General features: G+C 36.5%; 1 pseudogene; it reads right to left on the bottom strand.

Moving 5' to 3' along the window:
* Nucleotides 1-9,311: 9,311 nt before the first annotated feature.
* LOC111829480 lies at nucleotides 9,312-9,382 on the bottom strand (annotated as a pseudogene).
* Between the last annotated feature and the right edge of the window lie 372 nt (nucleotides 9,383-9,754).

Here is a 9,754-nt window from a genome sequence, read left to right as displayed (position 1 = left end):
TGAAGCCTATTTATAACAATGTTTGGGAAAACCTTAAAACATAAAACGACAACGTAAAAGCGGTTCAAAGGTTGTTTTGACTAAGTTGGTCGAGTGAGCACCTCGAGTGACCATCTTCTCTGCTTTGCTCGATCGTGTCACTCGAGTGATCGTGTCGAGTGACCTGTAAAACCATCAGCTACTTCTTTGCTTTGCTCGATCATGTCACTCGAGTGAGTGCATCGAGTGACAGGTAGTTCTGCTTCGCTTCCCATCTGCTCGATCTGCCACTCGATCGTATACGTCTGCTGCTCACTCGATCGTTGATGTAACTGCAACGCATCCTTGCTTCTCACTCGATCGTCCCACTCGATCGTTTGCATGTCGAGTAACGCTTGTTCCTCTGCTTCGCTCTGCATGTCTCCTAAGTACCTGAAACACTCCAAATATGCACAATGTATGCAAGATATGCATGATATGCATAAAACCTACCTAAGTATGTAGAACATGCAGAAAGGGATCAATATGATGCGAATCAACAAGTGAATGATGCTGAAAAGATGATGAATGCATGCTAGAAAAGCGATGAAATACAGACTTATCAATAACCATCAAGGAACTACATCTGAAAGGAGTTTAAATTTGAAGAAAACAGAGAAACTAGCAAGGCGTGATAACATGCACCCCTATTCAAGGCTTAGATCGTGTTTCTCAGCCACTAAAAAAGAAGAAGATGTTGACTTCAACAACATCCTGCTTGGAGAAAAACCACCTGATGCACTACGCATAACCAAGCCACAACAATACCAAGGTAAGATATGTAAGCGACATAGTTTTGAGAAAAAAGAGAAATGGAGAGAGTTCTTCGAGAAAGTGTGAGAGATATTGATAATTATGAGATTCTCTTCGATTCTGGACAGAAGGTTGATGGACTTCTGATGTAAATCGTGGAGATTGTGATGGAATTAGTTTGCTAGTCGTTAGACGAGTAGTATATCACCTCTATGTGCGGTTATTGGTGATATTGGATGGAGGATCGTCGAGATTGACGACGAGTAGTATATCGCCTCTATGTGCGGTTATTGGTGATATTGGATGGAGGATCGTCGAGATTGACGATGGCTATCGATCGTGATCGCTTGTTATCGAGTTCAGAGAAACGGTTACGGGTATACGTGGGTGTTTTTCGAGAAAGGTGATATGTTATCGTGTTCTTATTCATCGAGAAGGATCGATGGTTGTTGATATTCATCGTTTTTAATAACAATCGATTTTATTGAAAATGCGGTTCTAGGGTCGATGAAAGTTCAGGTATGGTGATAGGATTTGGGTTTTATCGAGAGTATGAGCAGTTATCGTTGATATCAGATGGCATATCGTCGAGACATAGTATTAAGTATCGAGGACGTGAAGGAAAGATGAGTTCTGAAGAGGAATCTGTCAAGGTCAGGTAGTTATGTCGATAAGATTTATGATATCGTGAGTTCTGTTGGGTGTTCATACGTTATCAAGAATTCGTGGTTTGATGATCGGAGAAGATCATGCCCGAATATTCTGTTGATTGAAGGATCATTCGTTTCGGTCTATATGTTGTTGTTATGGATATGTTTTCTACCAGTATGTTCAGGTTGATGTGGATTCCGGACATCTCTCTCTGTACTTGGTAATGTGGGGATGGTTAGCTGACTGACTAGGTACTGAGAAAGATGTTGGTTGAATCATCGATGGTCAAACAGTAATGGTAGCTGTTTTCGAAAACTGGAGGATTGGAGTATCGAGAAGACTCGTGGATTTATGTGCATTGGACGAATGATTTGGTTCGATAAGTGGCCAAGGTACGATTGACTTCAACTTTATTCTTTTTGTTGTTGATTTTAATATATTGCGTAGATTGTTTAGTTAAGTTGTAAGCTGGAATCGGTCTGTTTTGGGAAGTTTCGTGAAGGTTGAATCGTCGTTGGAAGTTTATCGGAACTTGGTCTCCAGCAAGGTAGTATTTCTGTGTGTTCTCCGGTTGCAGTTCTAGTAGCAAGGTCGGGGCATTATAATTTGATATTAGAGCGTAGTCGGTTCTAGGACAGAGCTTGAATGGAATCTTGGCTTGTTTAATTTGATTAGATGCGGTGAATGCTATGGAGAAGCATTGGTGATCTGATTAAGATACTTGATCAGGGAAGTGATCGAGTAAGAAGCTGTGTGGTTAAAGTTTTCTGAGACTGTTAGTGCATCACTAAGCTGGTTTACTATTTTGATCAATTCATCAGAGTAGTAATCTGCTACGAGTAGAAGTATTTGTAAAAGTATGGATAAGAAAAAAGATTGCCGGAAGTCATCTGGTCAAATGATTTGTAAAAGTATGGATAAGACAATAGATTGGCGATCTAGTTTTTCTAGTACAAGGTTTCTATAAGTGTTCTGAGCGAAGCCATGAAGTTTGATTGAGAATCAACATGTTCTGGTGAAAGTCACGACAATGGAATGCCGAGATTGGGAAGATCTGGTGAGAATGATTAGACCGGAATCTAACATTCTAGATTGGGGATGGACGAGTAATTACGGGAAAGGAAAGGGGAATTTCTTAGTGATTTTGTCAAGGCAAACACTTTTCGGAACGTGAAGTGGGGGAGACTTCACGGGTGCTTTGTTAACCGAGGTTTATAGATAGCAATCTTACATTTTCGGATGATCTAGAAAGAGCCGGGTCTATTCAAGTATTCTATAGTTCATTAATAGTAACGAAAGCTCCAAGTTTAGAAAACCTTGAAGTGTAGCTAACGAGGTGGGTAAGCGGAATGGATGATCAGTTAAAAGTTCTGGGAGAATCGGGTCAAAGAGAATGATCGCTATTAACCTAAGGGATGAATGGCTAGAAAATTCATATCGATAATGTTTGGTAATTGGTAGTTAGTGTATCTAACTTCCGCGGGATTGATGGTGTGTTGATGGGAGTTTGAGGCTTGTTCTGTTGGCGATCTTAGGAACTATGTGGGTTTGCTAAGTCGTTTTCTGTTATGTTGCTCTGTCAAGGTGATTGATTCATTTTACTCAGGGAGTTGGAATTGGACAACACGCTTGGAAGAATTAGTTTGAACAATCATGCTTGACGAGTTTTGGTGATCGGGTCCTTAGGAATTCATTGAGTTCGCCGAGATGTTCTTGTTGGCCAAAATGATTGCCCATAGCAACAACCATGATACGCTCGGAGTGGTGGTTATGTATCTAATGTCTTCTACGGGAACTTAGAGAGTTCACCAAGACATGTATGTTTGATCATCTGCGGGAACATATAGTGTTCGCTGAGACGTGTCTGTTATGTTGTTAACGGAAACATGGAGTGTTTGCCGAGATCTGTCTGTTGTACCATCTACGCTAACTTAAAGAGTTCGACGAGATTTATTTGTTGTATTGTCTACGTAAACTTGGAAAGTTCACCGTAATATGTCTGTTATATTGGTTTTGGATAATTTGCAAATTCATCGAGCCATGTCTGTTGTATGCTTACAAAGAGTTCGAGAGTGTGCCATAATTTATCTGTATTGTGACACGAGACTTTTTGCCATTGGATTTTTGTTAGCGCGACTTTGGGAATAAGTGGGTTCGTCGAAGCGTGTATATGAAAGTTTCATTAGGACTCGTTCTACCAAGGTACCCTGTTCATCGTTAGTGGAAACTTGTTGCTCAATGTCTGTCTCATTATTATAATACTGGGGTCCGAGAGTCGTCTTCCAAAGTATGGTTGGTAAGCCAATAAGTTTTCGAAAAGAGATCAAGAATAATGTGAAAGTTCTGTTAGTATCAAAGATGATATGTAAGTGTCTATGAGGATCTTAACTGATCAAAAGATTTTCTGCAACTCGAGAACGATTCATGACTTCTATGGAATCTGGGTGATCTCAACTATGAGTAAGGGTCGGAAATGTGCGGAAATAAAGGTGATTCGAGGAAAAATTTGTATATATCAAAGGAGTATTAGAAGTATTCGGAAGTTCTATAAGATTTCTGAGAGAACTATAACTTGGTGGGAACCAAGTTAGTAGTTATGTTCTGAGCAATTGAAGGTGGACCAGTCTTGTGGTTTGAAAGATGCTTAAAGACTTTACGTTTTCTAAGGCATGCTCGTGAACCAATGGACTACATGGAGAGTAGAATTGCCTAACTAACTAGAAAAATGAATTCCCAGTGTGGTTAATCATTGTTCGACCATAAATTGGTTGGGACAAGATTTATGTTTCTTAGTTAGTGTTCAGAATGTTTATGTTTGAACAACAAAAATGTCGTAAATAAGTAATACAGAGGAGTGATGGTCGGCCAGAGAATGGTTGGAGGTTTTCTGTAATATGTCTTTCTAGGACAAGGCTGATGTGAGGATAAAGTCTTTGGAAGATTGTGATAGGAAATGGTGGGATAGGTTGAAATCGACTAAGTTATTAAATGGGAACACATATTAAGAGCAGTTGACCCGTGCATGTGGGTCTCCTCTTACCAATACACCACTCACACTTCTTCTTTCTCTTTCATTTTCTAACTTATTTTTGCAAAGTTATTTTTTTCTTAAATTACATACATTATATTTTTCCTATACACTAGCATATATATATATATATATATATATTTTACAGAATTCAAAACACAATCTAAGTTTCAACTCTACACCTCTTGTTTCTATAATTTCTTGGTGAAAGGTATATCTTTTTTTCTCTTAAAAAAATGTATTTACATTATATAATATATTAGTGGTTATAAAATTATGGTATTTAAGTTTTTGTTTAAAACATGCTTTTTCTACCAATTATGTAATATTTATGTTGATTTTATATTTGTATTTTTCATAGAACTATCTTTATTTTATCATTGTTATTTATATATGTTATATATATTTTTTTATATTTTTATTTTATTTATGGAATCTTTTTTTTTAAATACCTTATCTAAAAAAATTAAAAAATAATATTTAAACATTTGAAAACAAGTCTATATTTATGTTTTGTTGTAAAATAAATTTATTTGAATATAATTGGCTGATGAATATATATATATATATATATATATATATATATATATATTATTTATTTGTTGTAACCATCTTTGAAAATGTTTATTCAAAGTGATGATTATTCTGAAAATAAATAATTAAACACACATGTAAAGACATATATATTCATGGAGATGGGTATAAGAACCATGTGTTTTGAACTCTCTAAATATTCTAAATGTAAATTATTTTCTTGTCAGAAATATTTATTAATTAAAAAATAAATCAACAAGATAAAACGAAACTATGCATGCACGTATAAATAGAGTAGTATATGTATGGTTGGTGAATCTGCTCACAAGTTCTCCGTCTGAGTCATTGTTAGTCACCATTTTCATGCTTTAAATATAATTACTAATTAATTATTTTATCTTTTATAATGAATTTATTTTTTGTTTGAGATGTTTTCCTCTTTTTTTTGATTTGGATAGTTACCAACAGATGTAAAGTTAACACTGAATAGGCAATTACTTTCATATAAACCCAAAATTTTGATTTAAAATATTTTTCATATTAGTAATATGTAACTGAGCATGTTGCCAAATGATTAATTTTTAATATTATTATTATTATTATCAAAATAATCATCATCTTAAGAAAATTAAAGTTTTAAAAATATATAGTAGTTTTCTATATATTTTCTTATATTTAACTTAAATTTATTTTTAAATTGTATTTGTAAGTATGTCTAACTGCCGGAAAAATGAAAGTACTTTTGTTCAAGACGATACAAATTTGCCTACAGATTCATCGGCACGGGTATTTAGTTATACCTTTTTACCAAATTTTACCTTTTAATTAAGTAAAATAAATATTAAGAGTTTTAAAATTTGTAGAGCGAAGAAAATTTTAAATGGATTCCTAGTCGGGAAAGAATATTTATTGAGTTTTACGATCAAACAATTGCCATAAATAATTACCGCTGCAAAGATCCAACACCCTTTCAAAGGGAGTTTTTGGTTGAAAAATTCAACAAGGAGTTCGATCTAAATATAAACTATCAATTCTTCAAAGAAAAGCTTGATGAACTGAAAAGAAAATATAAGAAGTACAAGCAACTTATGCAAAATTCTACAGGAATTACAGTTGATCCTGTTACATCCGTCATATCAGCGTCTAATTCATGGTGGAAAGATCGTGAAGCTATAAGTATTTAAAATATCTTTCACAGTAAAAATATGTTTAGTAATTTTGGTATACAATAAACTTGTACACTAAAATTTTATAAACTTATTAACAGGGATGTAGGATTGTAAGATCATTTAAACTAAATCCGCCTGACTGTTGTGATATGATTCAACGTTGTTTTATCTTACATGATGTACAATCACAGTCACAGTACTCTGTGCACCAAAGAAGAGAAGAGTTAATGAATGAGGGCATTAATGATGATGAAACTCAAGTTTCTGAGACACAAGAAATTGAAGAGGTGTATCGCATTAACACGTCCCTAAAATGAGTTCACCCAGGATCATTTCATCAGAATTCTCCACATGTCCATTCATTTCATACTCCTGCTACAAGAGTCGACCAACAAGGTGCACTAAGACATGGAAGTAGTTCACAAGGAGGGGAGGGAAGCACACGAATCTCTATTGGCAGTGGTTCAAAAAGAAATCATAGAAAACAGTAATTTGAGGTAACTCTAACAGATACAATGAATGGCTTCAAGAGTGACTATACACCAAGAGAGATATTGGTAAAACCATCAATGGCCGAACGATTATGGAAGCTGTTTTCGGAATCTGGAGTATTGGAGTATCGAGAAGACTCGTGGATTTATGTGCATTGGACGGATGAGTTGGTTCGATAAGTGGCTAAGTACGATTGAGTTCAACTTAATTCTTTTTGTTGTTGATTTTAATCCGCTGCGTAGATCGTTTTAATTAAGTTGTTAGCTGGAATTGGTCTGTTTTGGAAAGTTTTGTGGAAGTTAAATCATCGTCAGAAGTTTATCATAATTTTGGTCTCCGATGAGGTAGTATTTATGTGCGTCTTGTGGTCGTAGTTCTAGTAGCGAGGTCGAGGCATTATAAGTATCCTCGTCACGGTTGATAAAGTTGACTGGGTGGCACTAGAGACTGCTAGTAATGGAAATTTTATGACCAAGTCCGAGATATAAGCTGAGTTGTTGTTTGAGAACCATGCAGGTAGCAATAGCAGCCATGTTGTTGACTATGAGAGGTCAGATAAATGTGGTGGAGGTGAATCAAAGCAGATTGTTGAGTTGACATCCAAGGTTGAGAAACTTCTTAAGAGGGATTAGAGGATGGTTAAATACTGTGATGATAGTGGTGAAGCTTAAGTTTACCAAGAAATAAGTGGAGATGGTTCAAGGATCTTCAAGCTGAGTTGAACTACATCAACAACATTCAGGGAAGCTAGCAGAATAAGGGGTTCAATCAGAACTACATGAATCATCCTAACCTCTCTTACATAACCACTAATGTTGAGAATCCGCAGGATCAAGTGTATCCAGCGCAGATGGGACCTCAGTTTCAGGAGTTTCAGCCAATGACTCTTGCACGATGCCATGAAAATTTCAGCAACAAGGTGTTTGTCTGATCGATCGAGCACCATTAAATCGACCAGACCGATCGAGCACCATTAAACCGATTTTCTATTTTTTTCTGCTAGTGTTTTAGGACTACCTAAACTTGCTATAAAAAGGCTATTTGCCTAATGACTTTGGATCTAGGGTTGTTCTTCATTTTGCTTTAGAATTTTCAGAATCTTGTAAACTCCTTATCTTTTGATTCAGTATTTCTGTTGATTCTTTGTATTATCTTGCTCCTTAGATCATTATCAATCTAGTTATGCATGATTTAGATATTTCTGGGTTTGAGTTCTTAAGTATGTTTGTCAGATCTGAGTAGATTCTTAAGGTTTTGGGGATGAGTTAGATGTGTAGGTAGAGCACTTTAGGTAGCTAGGTTGCCATAGGTAGAAATGTTTATATTTCCTTATGGATTAGTGTATATAACACTAATCCCATTATGATCAAGTGGTGATTAATTCTCAGGCTTCGACGCCTGAAAGGTGTTCGATGGAATGCCGGATAACTTAATACTACAAAATTTCATGTCTAACCCAAGAGATTGGTTGTCGAGAGTGTTATTTGACATTAATGAGATGAGTCTTAATGCCTATTCATTTCATGTTTCATCAACCAAAAGTGAGATTATAAAGTGATTTGAATTTGATAGCCTTTGTCAAAAGATTGAACTGGTTAGCTTATGAGCTTGTTGTTTAGGAAACAACACTGATTGTGTTTGATTAATTTAGCGACGTAGTGAACTTAAAGGTCTCCACTGAAGTCAGAATCTCATCCCCAGAACCTCCATTTAATTGATTAATTTACCTTGCTTCATTATTGTTCTTGCATTTGTAGTTCACTACATGTTATAATGTTTGTAGTTTCATTTCTGTTTTAGTTCAATGTTGTATCTTGCTTAGTCTCTGCTTGATTTAAATTCAGTAGTTGATAGTTTAAAATATTTCCTACTTGGCTTAACTTGTCAAATATTAATTGTATCTGAACCGTTTCCACGCGGCCTTATGGATCGATAAATCCCTTTATACTACAACTATACTGGGTGATTGATACCAAGAGCCGTAGAAACGTGTTATCAATTTGGCGCCGCTGCCATTTGGACGTTTAAGTTTCACCAGTTTGGATTTCAGTTTAGCAAGATAAAGCTCTATAACATCTTCACTTTGAATACTGATTTGGTTTGCTTGTCTGTCTTGCTTTTCAGGTACCACTCGATAAAGCAATCGACCGAAGCACTCGACTAGTCTAATCGATCGCACTGATCGAGTTTCTGTTCGATTCCGTGTATGCCCACAAGGTCTAAAGGCAGTCAGAATCTTCCTAAAGCTTTGAGAAAGCAGAGAGATCAGTTAAGAAAGGAAACAATAGACGTTGAGATGGAACCTCAACATAATGCGAATCAAAGGCGTGCAACACGCATAGGTGCAGGAGATGCTCCTAATAGCCATGCCCAAAGGTCAGGGATAGTACAACCAGCTGTTCATAATAATAATTTTGAAATCAAGAATAGCCTCATATCCATGATGCAGAGCAATAGGTTTCACGGTTTACCAATGGAAGACCCGTTGGACCACTTGGACGAGTTCAACCGCCTTTGTGGAGTAAGTGAAGACGAATTCAAGCTTCGCCTCTTTCCTTTCTTACTTGGAGACAAGGCTTACCAATGGGAAAAGGTTTTGCCTTCTGGTTCTATAACCACTTGGGAGGAGTGTAAGTGTGCTTTCCTGTTCAAGCTTCGTCCAGAAGAACAACGAGAAATTATGTGAAGCATGGAAACGGTTCAAGGGATATCAATCTCAATGCCCACACCATGGGTTCACTAAGGAGTCCCTTCTCAGCATACTATATATGGGAGTGATTCCGAAGATCTGCATGTTACTCGACATCGCAAGCCATGAAAACTTCTTAAACACATATGTGGATGAGGGATGGGAGCTGGTTGAGAACCTTGCCCAATCTGATGGAAATTAGAATGAGGAGTATGATAGAATTACTAGGGAAAGCTCAGACTATGAAGAGAAGTATAAGAAGGACTTCAAGTCTTTGAGTGCTCAGATTCATAGGATACTCATGGCACAACAGAAGACTGTTCACTTCATCTCCGACAAGGAGCAATTCCAGCAAGAAGGAGAAGGTGATGGTACCAAGGAAGTTAGTTACTTGAACCAAGGAGGATTTCAAAATAGTTT

This window comes from Capsella rubella, unplaced genomic scaffold (genome assembly GCF_000375325.1).
Source record: "Capsella rubella cultivar Monte Gargano unplaced genomic scaffold, Caprub1_0 scaffold_12, whole genome shotgun sequence".
Taxonomy (NCBI): domain Eukaryota; kingdom Viridiplantae; phylum Streptophyta; class Magnoliopsida; order Brassicales; family Brassicaceae; genus Capsella; species Capsella rubella.
Note: the sequence above shows the minus strand (reverse complement) of the source record. Positions and strands in the feature narration are given on the sequence as shown.